Genomic DNA, 23,086 nt, shown 5'->3' on the forward strand with positions numbered 1-23,086 from the left:
GGTGTAGTTAACACCATTAACTCCACAATATGAAACTCTCAAAGTTATAATGGTGTAGTTAACACCATTAAAACCACAAATATGAAATGGTCAAATTAATTAAACCAAAAATTAATATCTTTTAATAAAGACTAAAATATAACTTTAAAAAATAAGATATTAATTGGGAATAAATTTATGTTTTAAAAATATAATCCCAACAATCCCCCACTTATATTTTTAAAACATTGAGCAAGAACGTATAGAGTTATGCATAAGCAAAGGTGTCTCGCGACTTGAACCTCTACGTAGTGTTAATATGCTCTCTTAAAATCATACCGTAGAGTGAACATAAGTCTTGAACTCTAGGAGATAAAAAGATTGCTTAACACACACGACTATACTAGTGCAAAGTCTAAATCCATCACATTACGTCCCTGCGCTTGTATCCCAGTTTAATGAATGATCTAGAGAACTGCCCATATTCTCCTAGAAAGCGGCCACACTTTCACATTCACATAGGTGAGTTTATCAAGAGCACTCATGAAAGTACCCACTCAAAATAGAGATATAAACATCATTAAGAGTTTAAAATTTTAAAATTAAATTAAACTCAACCTTTTACTCGCTTCAGGATGTCATGTCGTGGGATGAATTCTTCGAAAGCATGATTCTCGCATCTCCATATCATTTATGACTTCTTCTAGTCCCTTTGAACCTATTTCCAGGTTGGGTATCCATCAAAGATGACTCAATCTCAATGAACATCAACCTCATCCCTAAGATGTATTCACATCTTCTTATCAATCCTTTCGTCAAAGGACTAATGAAAGCTCTGTCCAGACACTATATAATCCATTCTCATAACATCAACTCTTGTAGTTGTCATTACATTCTCAATTCTTGCAATAGCCGCGGTACTATCACATTGGATTAACATGTCTGTTCCTCTATCCACTATAGAGGATCGAATCACTCCATCCCTTAGAGGATTCAACTGAAAGGATGTCCAATTAGCTTCGCAATATCCTTAAAGGATTGTGGTAACCATTTAGATAGTGTATCTCTAGGTGTAAGGTGTGTTTGAAACACCTCATAACCTTCTCAAAATTTTACCAATTTTCCGTACTAGGAATGGTAAATCTGAATATAAAACCCCCACTATGGAGGTGATATAATAAACCCCCACTACAAAAAATACTTATATATAGTCAATCACGTAGCAAAGAAACATACTGAGCTACCATACTCATGTGTAGTGCAATCACACACAATCTCAAAAGCATTACCACTAAACCAAATGAGTGAAAACTAGTTTACAGTCAGACTATATATATTTCTATCTCTTTTAAAAATTATATTTTCATAGAAATGAAAATTGATCCAAAGAAAGAAAAAATTCATTTCAAAAATATCCACCATCTTCCCTCAAGTCTTTCATGTCAAATAGAAAACTAAGCATGTTCTCAATTTCATTTTCATCCTATAAGTTAGAATAAAAATTCAGCAAATCACTTATGCATACAAAACAAAAAGTATTGTGCACTTCACTTTCATCAATTCTGAAATCATTCGAATGAATCAAGTAAACAGTTCTTTTTCTTTTTTTTTTTAAATTGTTTTAAAGTTGTTTTTCAGAATGTAAATGATAACTTATATCTAACTTATATGCTTTCTTTTATTGTAGAAACTACACAGTTTTCTATTCTTGGTTTACATAGATTCTCATCTTTAACTTACACAAAAGTATATATATTTCTACTTATGACTATAACAAATCATACATCGTAGAAACAACATCAACAAAACAAGCATGTTAGTTATCTAGCGACATGAATGCAAGAGTCAACAATTTTCTGTTTGCTTGTCTAAAATAACAGGCTCATAAAAACTTTTTGCCAAAGATTTAATAGTTTGAAGAACAAAGTTACTCTCTATAAGTAGTTATTTGTCAGCAACAAAATATTGATGACTAAAATTTAGTCTCACTATATATGCTTTTCTAAGTTCATTCTTAGTGAATTACTTGTCAGCTTCATTTTTCTAGTTCCTCTAATTTAAATCAAAGCTGTTAAAACATAGGGTATGGAACCCCCACTATTTTTTTGACTCAAACAAGAATTTCAAAACAATATCCAAAGATCCCAAAAATTGTGAAAAACTAATAAACCAATGATCTAAACCCAAAACGTTTTCCACAATATAGAGAAAAATTCAAACAGTTTTCTTGAAAGCAACATTGCCTAATATTCACTACTCAAAAATCATATTTGATATCAAGACAAGTTACTCGAAGCATCTTTATAAAATTCTCAAATACTTTATGTCATCCAATACCATTGCAAGTTTGCGTAAGATTTGAAAATGTACATGCTTTTATGAGTTAGGTAAGATTATTACATACATGTTACTCAAAAATTCACCAAGTTCATAAGAAAATATAACATGCTCATATTCATCACTAACTCATTGATTTCTTAAAAAGCATGACAAAATATCATATTTCAAACATTCAAAATTCAATTTTTGTTATGATAAAATTGTTATATTATATTCAAACATTTTATCCATAACTTATCATTTATAGCAGTGCAATGATCAAATTCAACAAATTTCTTATCTCACTCTTGTTTATAACAAGATATGAACATCTTGTTATTAACAAGTTGAACATCTTGGAAACTAGATATATCTTTAACAAGATTGTTCTACCCAAAGTAAACTTTTAGGATATACCAATACCGAAAGTCCTAGTAATGTGAGTATATCTCAACGCCACTTTTTTTTCAATACGATTAGGTTCAACTTTTGAACCATAACCTATCAAAACAAATATGGTGTAAAACACCAATATATATCAACCTCTCACCGTATCCATAGTTCACATTAACTAAGCTTGAAAAGCGTTGTTAATAACATTTGATATCCTTGCAATGCCATGCAAGAATACCAAATAATATCATAATCAATATTATGTTCATTTATTGGTGAGAGTTGATATTCACATTTGTTTTGACTAGGTTTCTAATTATTTCGGTTTTGGGTTCGTATAAAATTCTATCTCATAAATTCAAATATGAGTCACATATTTATTGTCATACACAATAATTCTCAATATCTTTTTCCCCTAAAATTTATTCTAAGATTGAACAATCAACTTATTCAATTTAGAATGCCATTATTTGATCACTGCAATAACTACAAATAGTTCATCAAACATACCTCAATTGCTTTTAAATCTCAATTTGTTATAAACCATTGTCCATTCTTTGCGCACCAACAAAGAAATCAGAAACCCCATTGCTCCTCACATCGATTAATCTCCCGCAATTTTTATTTCATTGGAAAATAAAAACTTGCTCAAGTAAGTGAATTTTCACCTGTCACAATCACGTACGTGTAAGCATTTGAAACCAAATAATAAGAAGGTATACACTTACATAATTACTTGAAAATCAACTAATATAATACTCCAAGTTTCTCTTAATTGTCAAACAAAGATTCAAAGTTATGTAGTTATAACATCATATAATTATAACTCTCTATCAAGCATTTTATCAAACATATGTGGTGCATTAGTTTGATTGCTAACAATAATATTTCTTTTCATTACCAAAACAAGAGTACGAAGTACTAGAATCAAAACATGATCTTTAAAGTAATTTCTTACATCTCTAATCTCAAGTATCATGTTTCATATTTTGGATAAACATACACAACGATTTTGAAATCACCAAAAATCTCTCAAACTAAATATCCAAATTGAAAATTTCAAAATGGGTTTTAAATATAAGTTCCTTATATACAAGTTTCGTGTGAAACATGTATTCAAATTTTCTACACAAATATTAGGAAAAGCGGATTTAATCAGGACTAATTTTCTGCCCGTCAGAATTTTTCAGATACGTTATGTAGTTTTATAAAATAATTTAAAATTACTATCCAGACTCCAAAAATTCTTAAATTTGACATGGATTATTCTCATGATGTCTAATACACCCTCTTAAAATTTCAAGACCCAATTCATTTTATTTAAATAGATGCATATAAAACTCTAACGTTTGTGTATCTTCAACAATATATATATACATTTATGCTAAAAACTCATGAAGAAGACATCAACCATGTTACAATCCTAGTCCACCAATATTAGACATAAAATTCACTCTAGGTATCAGGTTACCTAAAATCTCAAGCATCATGTTCAAACGTTAAAGAAAAAATATACTGTTATAATTCTATCAAACAAAATAAAATAATGATACTTGAGATTTTAGGTAACAAGTAATTTTATTTTGATATGTTACCAAGGAAACAATTGTTCGAATTTTTTTTTCCATTTTAGTTTAGAAAACTAAAAACAACTAAGTACCTTAGTCCCTTTGCTAAACCGATTGTACAAAAACAACCGTTTAATTCGATAAGACCAAAATAAGGATAACTCTATTTTTCTCATCAGGTTCTAATTATACATAAACTTAGACCTTTAAATTTTAAACAAGACAAGTACTAGGTCAGTTGACTAGCATTTCTTGTTAAGGCATTCGATTAGACTTGAATAACTGAAAGCTCACTTCGATAAGTCTAACGAAGATCATAATTAACTTAGTTTCTCTTATCCGGAATCAAATTGGACTAAACAACTCATCCCGTACACCTTTTATTTCGTTAAGCCATAAATAATTCATACAAACCAACATAAATCAACTTGCATAATTATTCACCTTAACCGGAAGCAATTGAATCAACATAGACATTAAAAGCACCGCAATTGCACCGAAATTTTGTAATCCTAAACAATTGATACCACACAATAAAGCAAGATAACAATAGTTTCTCTTAACCGGAACCAATTGAATCATACACATCCACACACACATCATGGAATAAAACATCAACTGAACCGAAAATTTGTTAAGCAAAAGCAAAATGTATGCAACAAAATCATTCTTTTCTTAAACAGGAAAATGATTAACTAACAAATTTGTTACCTCAAATTTCGCATCCTCTTTTCCTCATTGTTTTTCTCATCCATTCGCAAAGACATAAGAACAATAAAAGCAACCTTTACCATAGAAAGGTTGAAATGGTTTTAACTAATACGTGCCAATAGTGATAAGCTAATACCAAAGACTCATATGTATATTATATACACAACTTATGAGAAATAAATTGATAATAGTATAATCGTGACTCACATATGGGATTAATTGTCACCATCCTTTTATGATTATTTGATTCAGCAACCCAAAAAGTTATATATGAAATCAGCTAAATTTAAAGTCAAAATATCATAAAATGGTAACCGATTATGAAACCTATCTCATATAACGATGACAACACGGAGATACATTCATTTGATCAAGAACGTTTAACACAATATTATGAATGTCATAAGTATTGAAACTTATCATTCGAGTGTCATCATTGTGACTATCTTTTGATACCTTCCTGTTTGTCTATAGAGAAGACTTTGGACTCCATTTAGAAATGTATTTTACAAGAGCAACTTTGTTCTTCCTATTATTTCTTCCTGAAATCCAAGATGAATATCTTGAGGAAACATTAGGGTAACTGAAATTTTGAAAACTCTGAGAGTTAGCCTTTCTCCAATTTGGAACATCAGATCTGGTCTTTACAAAGTTATCTCTCATTTTATTGTTTGAGCAATTCTGAGAAAACTTTGTAGAACCCTGATAAGCAAGCTTTGAACTATCATTACAATAATTCTTTTGCTCATTTTCAGGACAATGATGTCCTGATTTTGCATGAGAAACATTATTGAGTTCAGCCAATTTTGCGGAAACACGTGCATCTATGGCTTTTTCATTCCTTTTACGGAATCTGCATCCTCTTTCCAAGTGTCCTTTATTTCCACAATAAGAGCAATGCTTAGTAACATACGAACCATGTGGGTTTAGTGTTACCTTGTTGTGGAACCACTTGTATTAGAGTTTGACGGAATTTACGTTTTCCATCTTTTGCTGAAGATGAAGGTGCTACAGATTTTTCTTTTAAGGAAGAACAATCTTTTGAGGAAACTTTTGAAGCAATTTCTTCAGCAGAGTCTTTAGGCTTTACAAACTTTGTCTCCTTTTCAGCATTCAAAGTTTGTTTACCTTTGTAGCCCAGTCCTCGCATGTCACGAGGAACTCTATTTGACTTCAACATTGGGTCAAGTTGTTTTGTGCTACTATCGAACTTTTTCAAGTCCGTTTTTAGACTCATATTCTCTTTCTCCAACATTTTTATTTTTTCTAGAGCATTATCTAAATCAACCTTAAATTTATCAATTTGAACTTTATAATCTATTTCAGATTCGGTAGAATTACTTACCTTGGTGTTCTTTATATTCTCCAACTCTGTGTGTAGCTTCACTTCTCGATCATGACCTTCTTCGATTTGCTCTCCGTAACATTTCATGCATTCAAGATAATTACCAGAACCAATAATCTCTATATCGTTCTCAAATTCATCAAGTTCCCTTTTCAATCTTTCATTCTCTTCACGAAGATCACAATTGAGTGTCTTTGGCTCTGGGGCTGATCGATCATTACCTTTTTCAATTTGTTTTTTGTATTCTTCCAAGACTTCAAGATAAGTTTGACAATTGCTTACACGTTCTATATCCTTATATAGAATATCAAGTTCCTTTTTAATACTTTCATTCTCTTTACAAAGTCTATCACATTCAAGTGCCTTTGTTTCTGAAGCTACTTCAATATCCTTTTCAGATGTGCATTCAACAGTTGCATGAAAAACTTTGTTCTATTGATCCTTGGAACAATTAGAGCTATCACCATTATTTTTTTATTTATTCTCTACACATTTTTGTGATTTTTGAGAAGGATAAGTACTCCTTTTCTTTTGTCTTAATAACTTTCTAAATTGTCGTGCAGTCGTATCAACACTGCAATTCTCAGTTTTTGTATCCGAAGAACAAGTCTTAGTTACAGCTTTAAGGGTAATACCCTCTTCATTATTGAATTGATATTCAAGGTCAAAGATCTTTAGTTTACCAACTAGAGCGCTTCTAGATAGTGCGGAAAGATCATTAGCATCCATGATGCATGCTTTTTAGATTCGTATCTTGGTGGTAAAAACCTTAGAATTTTACACACAATATCTTTATCTGAAATAGTTTTTTTTAAGCATAAGAGGCATTCACTATTTCAGAAAGTTTTTGATCAAACTCATCAAAGGTATCGTCTTCATCCATACGAATATTTTCCCATCTAGAAGATAGGGTTTGAAGCCTAACTTCTTTTTCAGAGGCATTCCCTTCAAATACGATATTAAGAATATCCAAGCCTCCTTTGATGTTTTACACTTGGTTACATGATGATGGAGGTCTCGAGTTACAGCATGTACAATGACATTTAATCCATAAGAATTTTGCTTCGAAAGCAATTTTTCTTCATTATTGAATTCTTTCAATTTCTTTAGTCTAAACTCAGTGGTTGAGTTGTTGACCAGTAATTTTGGGTGTACATACCCATCAATGACTAAAACCCAAGTGTTAAAGTCATGAGCTTGAAGAAAAGACTGCATATCCATTTTCCACCGTAAATAGTTTGAGCCATCAAACCCTGGAGGTACGTTAACCAAATCAATTATTGTTAGAGCATTTCTTGGTTGAACCCACCAACCGTTGGTATGTCAAGTTTGGTTGTCATATTTTAGTGAATCAAAACTCATGTTAAGAGTCGCTTGATTATGTACTAGAGTCAACTTCGTATAGGTTAGCTTAAAAGTATTAGGATATGAGACATTACAAGTATTGCGAAGTCTTGAAGATGTGAAGAAGCAAGGAGCTACAACGACAACAATCACCCTTCCACTTGAGATTAGTGATATTTGACTTGAACTGTTTCATTCCCTAACGTATCTTTCAAGTCGTGCATATTGAAAACATAACTGCGAAGAATATTTGACCTCTAGATATACATAGTATTAAGGAATAAAAGACGAGGTTTATTTCTTAACCATTAAACTTTGTAGATAAGACATCTCCATAATCATTTGAATGCTATTGTGATTATGTATATGTATGAGGTGAGGATTTCATCCTAGGGAACAGTGTTTACATGTGTTCTAAGGAAGCAAGTTCATAAACTTGTTTGTGGACCGAAAAGGAAATTGCCAGGTGTTATTGGTTTTGTTATTCATTGCATATCTTATGAACAACCAATATGTGTGATAGAGTATAATCGCTCACAACTTGTTGTGTTCTTGGTAGAACTATTCACAAAGACCTGACTTATGTATTGGTATAACTTTTATTAATAAAACCGATCTTAAGTAATCACCTGTGGTATGATCGGATTTTGTATGTCTTACCAAAAGGAAAGGGGAACCGATCCTTGTAAGGGGTGCAGTACATTAAAAGGAACTGATCCTTGTATGGGGGTGAAACAAGGTTTATAGCAGAAAGGGAACCGATCCTATGGACATGTGCAACACATATAAGTTAGATATCATATATATATGTGGAACCGATCCTAGTACCTAGTCATCCGAATTTTTGGAAAGCTAGTGTGACTATGCATTGTACTCACATAGAGGTAGAACCAAAACTTGTTTTGGTAGAACCGTAAACCCATGATTGTGATTGAATGTTGGTTTGATCAATCACATAGTTCTTGAAAGTCAAATGAACCAATTCTAAACTTGTTTGGAAGTGTGGCAAATCGGTTTCAAGGTTGTAAGTGTGAAAGATAACTTACAAAGCTAAGATGTTGACAAACTTTGAACACGTGTTGTGAATGTTTATTTTATTAATTGTTCAAAGATATTCCTTAACGGATAAGGGAAGAGAATCCCAGGATCGAAACATAAGTAAGTTAAGAATATCTTAATTAAGGTTATTAATTTCATTTTTTAGGGAAATTACAGAATTAGTAATGTGCATTTACTAGTTAGATTTTCCGAGAGATTTCGATCATTATTTTTGGACAGAGCATTTCCAGGAATTATGAAAACCGAATCTGTGCTTTAATGAATATCTTGAGAATATTTCCGGTTTCGGAAATTCCTTGGTGTCCAAACTTCCTTGTCTATAAATACCCGAGTTTGCCTTTCTAGCAAACTAATCCTTCGTAACAACAGATTTACTCTTTTGTTATTGTTACTGGTGTAGCCACCTATTCGGAGAGGAGAGTAACCTAATTAGGCGAAATCTCTTAAGGACGTTCAGTTTAAAGTCTTCTTTGGGATTGAGAAGCTCTAGCGTGTACCGTTGGTGGGAAACTAGATAATTGCGGTTTATCTTTTGTTTTCGATTGATTTGATTGATTAACGATGGTTGAAATATGATTGCACCTAGTTTGTTTATTCTTGAGAATCTTCTCTTCTGATATAAGATTCACTCAAACTAGTTCAGAGTTTCGACAGGGATCTTTAGACTGTTTTTAATCTAAAGACGATCTTGTTATAATCCATTGTAACAGACTCCGTTCTGTGCGTGATTGATCACAAGAGATTCAAGTGATTGTGTGCAGGTTTTTATTGAAGATTTAAGAAGATTTGAAGACAAAGAATATATTGAAGATATGACTTGGGTTTTATAATCTTTGGTGTGCACAATACTTGTTTTGGTAAAAGAGGATCCAATTAATAATCGGTTTATCCTTGTGGTAGATTGGATTGATTAATTGAGTAGATCGGCATCAACATGATTCTTCGGATTAAAGGTGTTGTTGGCTTAATCTTAAACGATTACCTTTGGGTGATTGAACATAAGATAGATCTAAGGACCTGACGAAGGAGTTTATGTTGAGATAAACTGAAGAACCTTTGTCCGACTCATATCACTTGGTTGAATAGAGTTGATACCAAACAGATTTGTTGTTCCTTTACTGTCTGGAATACGAACCAAAGGATTTTTTCCAAGTACGTGACTTATTTATAAGTTGGAGGCGTGGGAATACATAAGGAACTAGGTGAACTATAGGGTTAGTTACTTGGTCCCAACTATACGAAGTTAGTGTAATTTTGTGTAGCGGCTTAATTCTGAGAGTATTCAATTCTGAACTAGGTCCCGGGGGTTTTCTGCATTTGCGGTTTCCTCGTTAAAAAAATCTTGTTGTGTCATTTACTTTTATATTCCGCATTATAATTGTTTTATTGTAATTAAAGTAAATTACACAAACGTTAATTCCTATTTACTTGATAAGCAATCCTATTGTGTTTGGTTAAGTCCGAACCTTTGTACCAAGTAAACATATTTCTTTATTGTATTGTCTCGATCTCGTATCCATAGACGATCACATGAAGTGTGAACCGATTAGTTGTATTGTCTCGACTCAGTCCATAGACAATCACTTTCGGAGAAAGGACTTATAGGTAGGAAAAGTTTTAGCTTGAGGTATATTTGGGTACCCTCACCTTTTCAATTGGTATCAGAGCAGGCAAACACGAAAAATCTAACAATTTGTGTTTGGTGCGATCCAACCTATAAGAATTGAATCTAATGTCTGATTCAGTTAACGTTGAGCAAGAAGATGATATACTTCTTAAAGAAAGTTTGTTTTCAAAAACTGATAAACAATTATGTACTGTAAGTTCACTAGTGGAACACAACAATATTAACCATGATGGGTTAATTAGAAAACAAACTGATGTGGCAAAGAAGTCAGGTTCAGATGTCTATAATGAGATCAAGTTTTTCAGAAAGCTTGCTGAAAAATATAATCTAAAGGATAATACCTATTATCCATATGCCGAAAAGATCGTCAGAGCTTTCTTGATTCATGAAGGTGTCGAATCTAAAGATCTTGAGTCTTCTCAAGCCAAAGGAGTTATATTAGTTAAAACAAGGATATGTGATTCTAACCTGAAGAATCTCTTAACTAATATACAACATTGTGATTCCAATAGTCATACCTCTCACAAGGATCATGATGGATGGATTTCTAGGGATAATCTTTTGACTAATATCTGGTCAAAATCAATGATCATCAATTGTGACAATGATTATCTCTCAGACGGTTGTAATAATCAACTCTTACACACAAAAGGAAATGATTTCAGATCATGTTGTTTTGTAGTTGATCAACTGTCTAAGATTGGATCCAGGAAACAATCTCATCAAATGATGATGTCATATTCCAAAAAATTCCTGGGTCGATACAAGAGTTCTGTTTATCACATGACTCAAAAAACTTCATGTAACAATTATGATCATCAAGATGATTACTCTGTTAAATCAGATTACTCCCGCTGCGACACAGTGAAAGAAGTTTATTCTTGGAAGAGTCTCAAAAATACTGATATTCAGAAATATCGTGATGGATTTTATTTCACAAATTCTGAGCTATCAATAAGTCACACCAGCGACTGATGTTGGTTTATAGAATTTCCATTGATGTGCTCGGTTCAAATAAAAAGGGAAATTCTTAAAAAGAGCACAAGAATTTGAAAAACATATTTTAGATTCCAGTATATTTAAAGTATTTATATTTTGACTATCTTGCTATCCTTGGGAAGTTCCTGACCAAAGTTTTTGGAAAATTCTTCATGACCTTTTGGTCATACTGGTTCGGAAATACTCGTGTTGTTTCCAAGAGTATATTTTCGCAAATAAGATACCACAATTAGGTATTTCATGCTTGGAAATCAAGTTTGAATTATTATATAAACCATCTTTTGGACCGATACACTTGTCTGCGGTCGAAGATGGGTGAAAATACTATTGATATTGAATCTCAATTACAAAAACTTGAAACCTTTCTTGTTGAATTCAAGTGTTACTTCTCTGAGGAACATAAAATGAGTCATATCTCTCTTGAGCTTATGTTTGCGTTAATGGGAGATTTTGAAGTTACTCGTGAACTTTTGGAAACAACAGTAGTGAATGAAAAACTACTTGAATCAAACCTCTTGAAGTCGATTGTGGAATTGAATCTTCTGAATCAAAGACTCAATCATCTAAAAGAAAAGAGAAGATCCAAGAATCAAAACACCGAAGACGGTAAATAATTAGAAGTCTTCTAAGAGATTAAGTGATTTGCTGTAATACTTAATCTAGAATAATAGACATCAATTTTTGATTTCTTTCATTGATTGTATTGGTCTGTTATGAATAAATTATTTGATTAGTAATTTTTCTTGTGATAGTTTTCGGTTTACATAGCCTGTGCTTAATTGCTTTTATCTTATTGCTATGTATGTTTATGGGATGTTTGATTTTGGTTTTACTACCTTAATATTCAATCTCATATATTGTGAACCTTATGGTTTGGGTGACTTTTTGATTTAGCGGGATTAAGTTCTAGCCTTAGTAGGTAGGCTTTATCAAAGGATCATGAGGGATTCTGATAGAAACAATGTTAAAAAAGTCATAATATGTTGAACGATTTTGGTTTAGCATAAAAAGCATATGTGTTTCGAGGGTTTTCAAATTTTGCTTGCAATTGTTAAAACCGGTTTTCAACCTTTCTCTGGTAAAGGTTGAGGTGTGTTGTTATTCTTTTGTTTATGCATAAGGATGACAATATGGTGATATTTCGATATCAATTCTCCCTGGATGAAGATGCTATCATATTGGAGAAGTGGATGAGAAATTTGAGGTAACAATCTTGTTAGTTAATTGTTTTCCTGTTTAAGAAAAGCCTGATTTTATATTATATATATTTGTTTCTTTTTCTTAAACAAAATTTCGGTTCAATTGATATTTATTCCATGATGTATGTGGATGTGTGTTTGAATTGGTTCCGGTTAAGAAAAACTATTGTTATCTTGTTTTATTCTGTGATATCAATTATTTAGGCTTACAAAATTTCGGTACAATTGATGTGTGTGTGATTCAATTGGTTCCGGTTAAGAAAAACTATTGTTATCTTGCTTTTGTATGGTATCAGTTGTTTAGGCTTACAAAATTACGGTGCAATTGCGATGCTTTTAATGTCTATGTTGTTTCAATTGCTTCCGGTTGAGGTGAATAATTATGCAAGTTGATTTATTTTGGTTTGTATGAATTATCTATGGTTTAACGAAATAATTTGTGTACGGGATGAGTTGTTTAGTCCAATTCGATTCCGGATAAGAAACTAAGTTAATTATGATCTTAGTTTGTCTTATCAAAGTGAGGTTTCGGTTATTCAAGTCTAATCGAATGCCTAAACAAGGAATGCTAGTTAACTAGTACTTGTCTTGTTTAAAATTGAAAGGTCTAAGTTATGGATAATTAGAACCTGATGAGAAAAATGGAGTTTATCTTTATTTTGGTCTTATCGAATTAAGCGGTTGTTTTTGAACAATCGGTATAGAAAAGAGACTAATGTGCTTCGTTGTTTTTGGTTTGCTAAAATAAATTGGAAAAATTATTTCGAACAATTGTTTCCTTGGTAACATATCAAAATAAGACTACTTGTATTTTCGGTTTTGATATGGTTATCAGAACGTGATGTGAGGAAACCTCGTGCCTAACTCTACAGGTTTGCAAGTCTATTCTGAGATTTGTAAGATTCTATTCGTGTTGTCCTTTATTTTTTTTCGTTTCTTTGTCATTTTTGTGACAAAAAGAAGGAGAAATATATGGAGTAAAAAGGTGATGTTGGCATTGATTTTATATTGATTGGCATTGCTAGGGAAAAGAACATTGGTACTTGAATGTTTTATCTAACGAAAGAGTGAAAGCACAGACTAAGGGGGAGTAACATGTCATATAAACTGTTATAACAAAGACGTCTGGATTGAATATCTACCTATCTTCCTTAGGGGGAGTATTAGCTTTGCTATTATAATGTCAACAACGACAATTTCAAGGATTTAATGTAAGCAGTTTTATTGTGCTGTTGAATCGGGAATCAAGTGGATTGTAATGAATTCTTGTAATTTGTCTATCCATATGATGTAAGAGTTTTGTCATTAAAATTGAAAAGGGGGGATATTGTTAGACCATTGCTCGGTTGAACCCACCAAGCGTTGGTATGTCAAGTTTGGTTGTCATATTTTAGTGAATCAAAACTCATGTTAAGAGTCGCTTGATTATGTACTAGATTCAACTTCGTATAGGTTAGCTTGAAAGTATTAGGATATGAGACATTACAAGTATTGGGAATTCTTGAAGATGTGAAGAAGCAAGGAGCTACAACGACAACAATCATCCTTCAACTTGAGGTTAGTGACATTTGACTTGAACTGTTTCATTCCCTAACGTATCTTTCAAGTCGTGCATATTGAAAACATAACTGCGAAGCATATTTGAACTCTAGATAGACATAGTATTAAGGAATACAATACGAGGTTTATTGCTTAACCATTAAGACATAGCCATAATCATTTGAATGATATTGTGATTATGTATGGGTATGAGATGAGGATTTCATCCTAGGGAAAAATGTTTACATGTGTTTTAAGGAAGTAAGTTCACAAACTTGTTTGTGGACCGAAAGGAAATTGTCGGGTGTTATTGGTTTTGTTATTCATTGCATATCTTATGAACAACCAATATGTGTGATAGAGTATAACCGCTCACAACTTGTTGTGTTCTTGGTAGAACTATTCACAAAGGCCTGACTTATGTATTGGTATAACTTTTATTAGTAAAACCGATCATAAGTAATCACCTGTGGTATGATCGGATTTTGTATGTCTAACCAATTAAAAGGAAAGGGGAACCGATCCTTGTAAGGGGTGCAGTACATCAAAGGGAATTAATCCTTGTATGGGGTGCAGCAAGGTTTATAGCAGAAAGGGGTCGATCCTATGGACATGTGCAACACATATAAGTTAGATGCCATATATATGTGGGAAACCGATCCTAGTACCTAGTCAACCGAATTTTTGGAAAGCTAGTGTGACTATGCACAATACTCACATGGAGGTAGAACCGAAACTTGTTTTGGTAGAACCGTAAACCCATGATTGTGATTGAATGTTGGTTTGATCAATCACATAGTTATTGAAAGTCATATGAAGCAATTCTGAACTTGTTTGGAAGTGTGACAAATCGGTTTCAAGGTTGTAAGTGTGAAAGAAAATTTACAAAGTTAAGATGTCGACAAACTTCGAACACGTGTTGTGAATGTTTATTTCTTTAATTGTTCAAAGATATTCCTTAACGGCTAAGGGAAGAGAATCCAGGATCTAAACATAAGTAAGTTAAGAATATTTTAATTAAGGTTATTAATTTTATTTTGTAGGGAAATTACAGAATTAGTAATGTGCATTTACTAATTAGATTTTCCGAGAGATTTCGATCATTATTTTTGGACAGGGCATTTCCAGGAATTATGGAAACCGAATCTGTGCTTTAATGAATATCTTGAGAATATTTTCGATTTTGGAAATTCCTTGTTGTACAAAGTTCCTTGTATATAAATACTCGAAGTTTGCCTTTCTAGCAATCTAATCCTTCGTAACAACAGATTTACTCTTTTGTTGTTGTTACTGGTGTAGCCGCCTATTTGGAGAGGAGAGTAACCTAATTAGGCGAAATCTCTTACGACCGCTCAGTTTAAAGTCTTCTTTGGGATTGAGAAGCTCTAGCGTGTACCGTTGGTGGGAAACTAGATAATTGCGGTTTATCTTTTGTTTTCGATTGATTTGATTGACTAACGGTGGTTGAAATATGATTGCACCTAGTTTGTTTATTATTGAGAATCTTCTCTTCTGATATAAGATTCACTCAAACTAGTTCAGAGTTTCGACAGGGATCTTTAGACTGTTGTTAGTTCTAAAGACGATCTTGTGATAATCCATTGTTAGCAGACTCCGTTCTGTGCGTGATTGATCACAAGAGATTCAAGTGATTGTGTGCAGGTTTTTATTGAAGATTTAAGAAGATTTGAAGACAAAGAAGATATTGAAGATCTTACTTGGGTTTTATAATCTTTGGTGTGCACATTACTTGTTTTGGTAAAAGAGGATCTAATTAATAATCAGTTTATCCTTGTGGTAGATTGGATTGATTAATTGAGTAGATCGGCATCAACACGATTCTTCGGATTAAAGGTGTTGTTGGCTTAATCTTAAACGATTACCTTTGGGTGATTGAACATACGATAGATCTAAGGACCTGATGAAGGAGTTTGCATTGAGATAAACGGAAGAGCCTTTGTCCGACTCATATCACTTGGTTGAATAGATTTGATACCAAAAAGATTTGTTGTTCCTTTTGCTATCTGGAATACGAACCAAAGGATTTTTCCAAGTACGTGACTTATTTATAAGTTGGAGGCGTGGGAATACAGAAGGAACTAGGTGAACTATAGGTTTAGTTACTTGGTCTCAATTATACGAAGTTAGTGTAATTTTGTGTAGCGGCTTAACCCTGAGAGTATTCAATTCTGGACTAGGTCCCGGGGTTTTTCTACATTTGCGGTTTCCTCGTTAACAAAATCTTGTTGTGTCATTTACTTTTATATTCCGCATTATAATTTTTTTATTATAATTAAAGTAAATTACACAAACGTTAATTCCTATTTACTTGATACAAACCTTTGTATCAAGTAAACATTCTTCGTTGTTGTATTGTCTCGATCTTGTATCCATAGACGATCACACGAAGTATGAACCGATTAGTTGTATTGTCTCGACTCAGTCCATAGACAATCACTTCGGATAAAGGACTTATAGGTAGGAAAAGTTTTAGCTTGAGGTACATTTGGGTACCCTCGCCTTTTCAATTATTATTTGATTCATAACTTTATAGGTTGGATTACACCAAACACAGATTGTTAGATCTTTTCGTGTTTTCCTGCTCTGATACCAATTGAAAAGACTAGGGTACCCAAATACACCACAATATTTTTATTTGATCACAAACTATTCAAACTCTACCGTGTATAAACCTCTTGGAGCAACAATCACTCAAGGAATACTTCAACATAGTGTCCACTTGAAATAGGGTTAGTCCGGACTGGCCTAACATGTGAATAATTATATCAGACAAGTGGAGCAATCCAATACGCTTTGTGTGATCGTCTATGGATATGAAATCGAAACAATACTACAACAATGTGTTCACTTGATAACCGAAACCTTATAAGATAAATATCAAGTGCCTAGTTAATGTACAAGTGTAATTAGTTTAATTATAATATAAAAACAATTATAATGTGGAAATAAAATAAAGCACACACCAGAATTTTGTTAACGAGGAAAACTACAATCTTGTAGAAAAACCCCGGGACTTAGTCCAGATTTAAATACTCAATGAATTAAGACGCTACAAAAAGTAAACCTGCAAATTCGTGTAGACAATACTAAGTAAACTAAAATCCTAGTTACTCATCTTCAACAGTATTCTTGATTAGATAATATCTAGCAAAACCGAAGTTCTCAATAGATATTTGATACCCAATATCCTATCAGAACAGACGTTCTCCTTAGGAATAGATCAAATATATCTTCTTAATGATTCACAACAACTTCTTCTTCAAATATTCAATCTTCAATTTAATCTTCAAAGTAACAATCTGTAAAAACAAACTTGATTCCTTATTGATTTGTCGCACATAACGGAGTCTGTTAACAATGGAAAATCAATGAATCTATCTTATGGATCTATAAAGACTTGGATCCGTAGAAACGTTGATGTTTGATCTAGTTTGAGTGAGCCTTATATCAGAAGAGAAGGTTCTCAAGAATAGACAAACTAGGTGCAATCAAAGATTCAACAACCGTTAGTCAATCAAATCAATCGAAAACAAAAGATAAACTGCAATTATCTAGTTTCCCACCAACGGTACTAATAGAGATTCTCAATCCCAAAGAAGACTTTAAACTGAGCGGCCATAAGAGATTTCGCCTAATTATGTTACTCTCCTCTCCGAATAGGCGGCTACACCAGTAACAACAACAAAAGAGGAAGTATGTTGTTACGAAGGATTAGTTTGCTAGAAAGGAAAACTTCAAGTATTTATAGACAAGGAAGTTTGGACACCAAGGAATTTCCAAAACCGAAAATATTCTCAAGATATTCATTAAAGCACAAATTCGGTTTCCATAATTCCTGGAAATGCTCTGTCCAAAAATAATGATCGAAATCTCTCGGAAAATATAATTAGTAAATGCACATTACTAATTCTTATATTTTCCTACAAAGTGAAATTAATAACCTTGATTAAAATATTCTTAACTTACTTATGTTTCGATCCTGGAATTTTCTTCCTTTATCTATTAAGGAATAACTTTGAACAATGAAAGAAATAAACATTCACAGCACATGTTCAAAGTATGTCGACATCCTTACTTTGTAAGTTCTCTTTCACACTTACAACCTTGAAACCGATTTTCCACACTTACGAACAAGTTTAGAATTGGTCCATCTTACTTTAAAGAACTATGTGATTGATCAAACAAACATTCAATCACAATCATGGGTTTAATGGTTCTACCAAAACAAGTTTCGGTTCTACCTCCATGTGAGTATTGTGCATAGTCACACTAGATTTCCAAAATCCGGTTGACTAGGTACTAGGATCGTTCCCCACATATATATGGTATCTAACTTATATGTGTTGTACATGTCCATAGGATCGGTTCCCCTTTATGCTATAAACCTTGTTGCACCTCATACAAGGATCAATATCCCTTTGTGATGTGTTTCACCTCTTACTAGGATAGGTTCCCCTTTAACCAGAGTCGCTCATACACAAAATCACAAAATCGATCGTACCATCTCAGGTGATTACTTAAGATCGGTTTCACTAATAAAATGCATACCAATACATAAGTCAGACCTTTGTGAATAGTTTTACCAAGAACACAAATAAGTCATAAGCGGTTATACTAAATTACACATAATTGATGTTCACAAGATATGCAATGAATGACAATCCCAATAATGCCTGGCGATTTTCTTTTCGATTCATAAACAATTTTATGAACTTACTTCCTTAAAACGCATGTAATACATTGTTTCCTAGGATGAAATCCTCACCTTATACCCATGCATAATCACAATAGCATTCAACCGATTATGTCGATGTCTTATCTACAAAGTTTAATGGTTAAGCAATAAACCTCGTATTATATTCCTTAATACTATGTCTAACAGTGTGATCATGCTTCATAGTTTTGTTTTCAATATACACGACTTGAAAGACAAAAGATAGAAATGGAACGAGTCAAGTCATAGTTACTAACCTCAAGCTTAAGGATAATGTCTTTGTTGTCTTCAATCCATCTTCTGATCTTTGTGAGTAACTGGAGCACAATACTTCTATCATTTATAGTCTAACCTATCGAAGTTGACTATAGTTTACATAATAGCGACTCGAGTTTTGGAAATAAATATGACAACCAATCTTGACATACCAACGCTTGGTGGGTTCAACCGAGCAGTTTTCTAACACCCCCTTATATAATGATCCGCAAACCATATGTATGTAGTGCGAAACTACTAATTAATTCTCCCCCTTTTTGTCAATAAAAATTGGCAATGGTACGAAAATCATGGGATCTTAATGAACTCAACCAAAAGATACTTCAATATTTAAAGGAATTACATATCAACTTTAGTTTAGATGATTTCACCGAGTATAAAACACTTAGCGTTCATCTAGGAGATTTAAGATACAAGCATCCCATGTATATTCCACAACCACACACCCCACAAAGATATAACAAGTTCATTTCAGAACTCTCCCCCATTTGATGTCATTCTTAAGAGAACTACATGAGTGACCTTACTTTTGTAAAAAGAAGGATTTTGTCGGACATTAACAAATCACATGGATTTGTATCCTAAACATCGATAAAAATTAATCTCAACGCCAGTTACGAACATAGAGACAATTTTAATCGAATTGACTCATGAAAAAGCGTGGGTCTAACAACCTCACCAAATATTTCCCTTAGCAATATGTATGGAATAAATCTAATATACTTTCAAGAGAATCAACTAGACAGTCAGACTCGATCTTAACAAAAAGTATATCAAAGAGTTATATCTCAATCTCTCAATTCAATCTGCAATCAAACAAATACAATTTGCGATCCTGATTGAATATAAGATAAATAACTTGAAAGGTACCAAAGACCAATGTTAAAGGATCAATCACTTTCAATCAACAACCAAAGGTTGGATTTACCAATTGATCGATTCAACGCACAACCTGTGATATTTTAATTATATAACAAAATATAATGCGGAAAATAAATAACACAGACACCAGAAGTTTTGTTAACGAGGAAACCACAAATGAAGAAAAACCCTGGGACCTAGTCCAGATTTGAACACCACACTGTATTGACCCGCTACAGACACTAACCTACTACAAAGTAACTTCGGTCTGGAGTGTAGTTGAACCTTAATCAATCTCACACTGATTCAAGGTACAGTTGCGCTCCTTACGTCTCTGATCCCAGCTGGATACTACGCACTTGATTTCCTTAGATGATATCACCCACAAATAAGAGTTGCTACGACCCAAAGTCGAAAACTTGATAAACAAATCTGTCTCACACAGAAAAGTCTATTGAATAGATAAATCTGTCTCCCACAGATATACCTATGAGTTTTTGTTCCGTCTTTTGATAAATCAAGGTGAACATGAACCAATTGATAACCCAGATTTATGTTCCCGAAGAACAACCTAGTATTATCAATCACCTCACAATAATCTTAATTGATTAACGAAACAAGATATTATGAAATCACAAAAAATGATATGAAGATGTTTGTGACTTCTTTGGTATCTTTCCTATCAGAGAAATTAATCTCAAGCCAATCTTACGATTGTAATCACACATGATAGAAAACGATAAGATCAGATCACGCAACTACGGAGAAAATAGATAGGTCTGGCTTCACAATCCCAATGAAGTCTTCAAGTCGTTAACCTACAGGGTTTCGTGAAAAACCTAAGGTTAAAGGAGAATCGGCTCTATCTTATGCAACTAGTATTACACAGGAGGTGTGGGGATTAGGTTTCCAAATTGCTAGAGTTCTCCTTTATATAGATTTCAAATCAGAGTTTGCAATCTAAGTTACCTTGGTAACAAAGCATTCAATATTCACAGTTATATGAAAACCTGATTAGATTCAATCTAATATCTTTCAACCATTAAATCAAACTTAGCTTGTTATACACAAATGAAATTCACGTTCATTTAGGTTTGAGTAACCGTACCTAAACGTGTACACTTAGTCGGTTCAAAAATAGTTAACCAATGGTTATCCATATGAGAACTTTCATATGAACCTTATTCATCTTCACCATAACTAGTAAAATGACTCAAATGAACAAGTTTGAGAGTTGTTCAATTGATTAGATCTCATATAAGTATACAAGACATAATCAAAGCAAAATCGATTTTGATTCACTCAAATCAATTCATGAACATTATAGCCATGGTTTGCAAAGATTGCATTCCTTATTATATAAATGTTTTAGTTCATGAATAAATCGATTTTAGAAAGTAACCTACTTAAGTATGCAAACAGGTACGCATACCTAAGTGGTCGGGCCGAGTTTGGTTACGCCAATACGCGTACAGGTTCTCATACCTATTCACTCTTCCAAACTCCAACAGAAATTCACGGATGTGAAACTTCCGCCAGTACGCATACGTGTACGTATACTTTAGGTTCCCGGTTTTGGAATTTTACACAAATGTGAGAACACACTATGTTTATATCCAAACATGGTTACTTGTTCAAAACTCTCATTTCAATCATTGAAACTTTCTTAGAGGATGTTAAAATATATAGTTGTTATTCACAAACTATTTTCATCAAAGCGATTTTCAAGTTATTGAAATAATCAACATGACTTTCGTCACGTGTAAAGATGAACTTGCCGAAAGCGAAAGCTTACCAACACATATTTCGAGAAATAGATAAGCGAGATAAACTCGGCTCGAAATAGAAAATGTGTATAATCGAAGTCTATACAACAATACGAGTTTTGTCTCAAAATAGGAGATGGAATAGATAGACTTTTGAGTGATAGATAAGTTCAAGTCTCCGCATACCTTTTGTCGATGAAGTTCAACAAGTTCCTTGAGTAGTTTATCGTCCTAATTTTATGAACGCCGTGGAGTCTAGAGCTCAACTACACTTACTATTCGAATTCGAGACTTATTTATAAGTAGACTAGAAATCAAGACTTATAGTTTTGGCAACCAAACTTGACAAACAAGCTTGAGATAGCAACACTTACGAGTTCGACCGAGCAATGCTCTAACAATCTCCCCCTTTTTCAATTTTAGTGACGAAACTATCAATACATATGGAATACAAAATAAATAAACTTTGTAGCTTCTCATCCAAATGCCTGATCTCCTTGGTTCTTCAACATTACTCGAAATCTTCGTCACTTCCAAGTACTCCAATGATTCTAAAGATGTTCAGTTCAACATCATCGCTGTCGAAGATCCGTACCTATAACAATGAGAAAACAATAGCTCTCAATCATTGTTATACAATGTCATAGTATTATTACACAACATCAAAGTTCAATTGTATCACAACTTCGACAACAATATTATGGTGATATGTATCACTCCCCCACAGTCAATACTTCATCTCACATGAAAACCACTCCCCTTACATAATGATCCGTAAACCATATGTATTTGTAGTGTGAACTACACATTAATTCTCCCTCTTTTTGTCAATAAAATTGGCAAAGGTACGAAAATTAGTGGGATCCTAATGAAATTTCCATAGGGATACTTTGACCAAAAGAAAAGCACATATCAACTTTTTTAGATGCAATCATATATACGAAACTAAATGCATTCATCAAGGAGTTTATAAAGATACAATATAACCCATATAATATTCCACAACCGCACTCCCCACAAAGATTTGTCAATTAAGCACAAGTTCAATTAAGAACTCTCCCCCATAAAATGTCATTCCCGAAAGAACAACAAGAGCGACCTTACTTTCACAAGAAAAGAAGGATTTTTTTGGACATTAACAAATCACATGAAACATGAATTTTTGTATCCAAAAATCTCAACTAAATTAACCACAAGAGAACCCATGATTAATTTAATCGGAAATTCTCACATAAGAGAACTTACGGAGCCGCACAGTGTATACATAAAGATATGGATCAGGGAAGATCAATACTGCGGAATAAACAAAGATTCGTTATTTTTCATCACTATTTGCACAATGACATATAATAGACTTAATCTTTGT

This window comes from Papaver somniferum, chromosome 2, assembly GCF_003573695.1.
Source record: "Papaver somniferum cultivar HN1 chromosome 2, ASM357369v1, whole genome shotgun sequence".
NCBI lineage: Eukaryota > Viridiplantae > Streptophyta > Magnoliopsida > Ranunculales > Papaveraceae > Papaver > Papaver somniferum.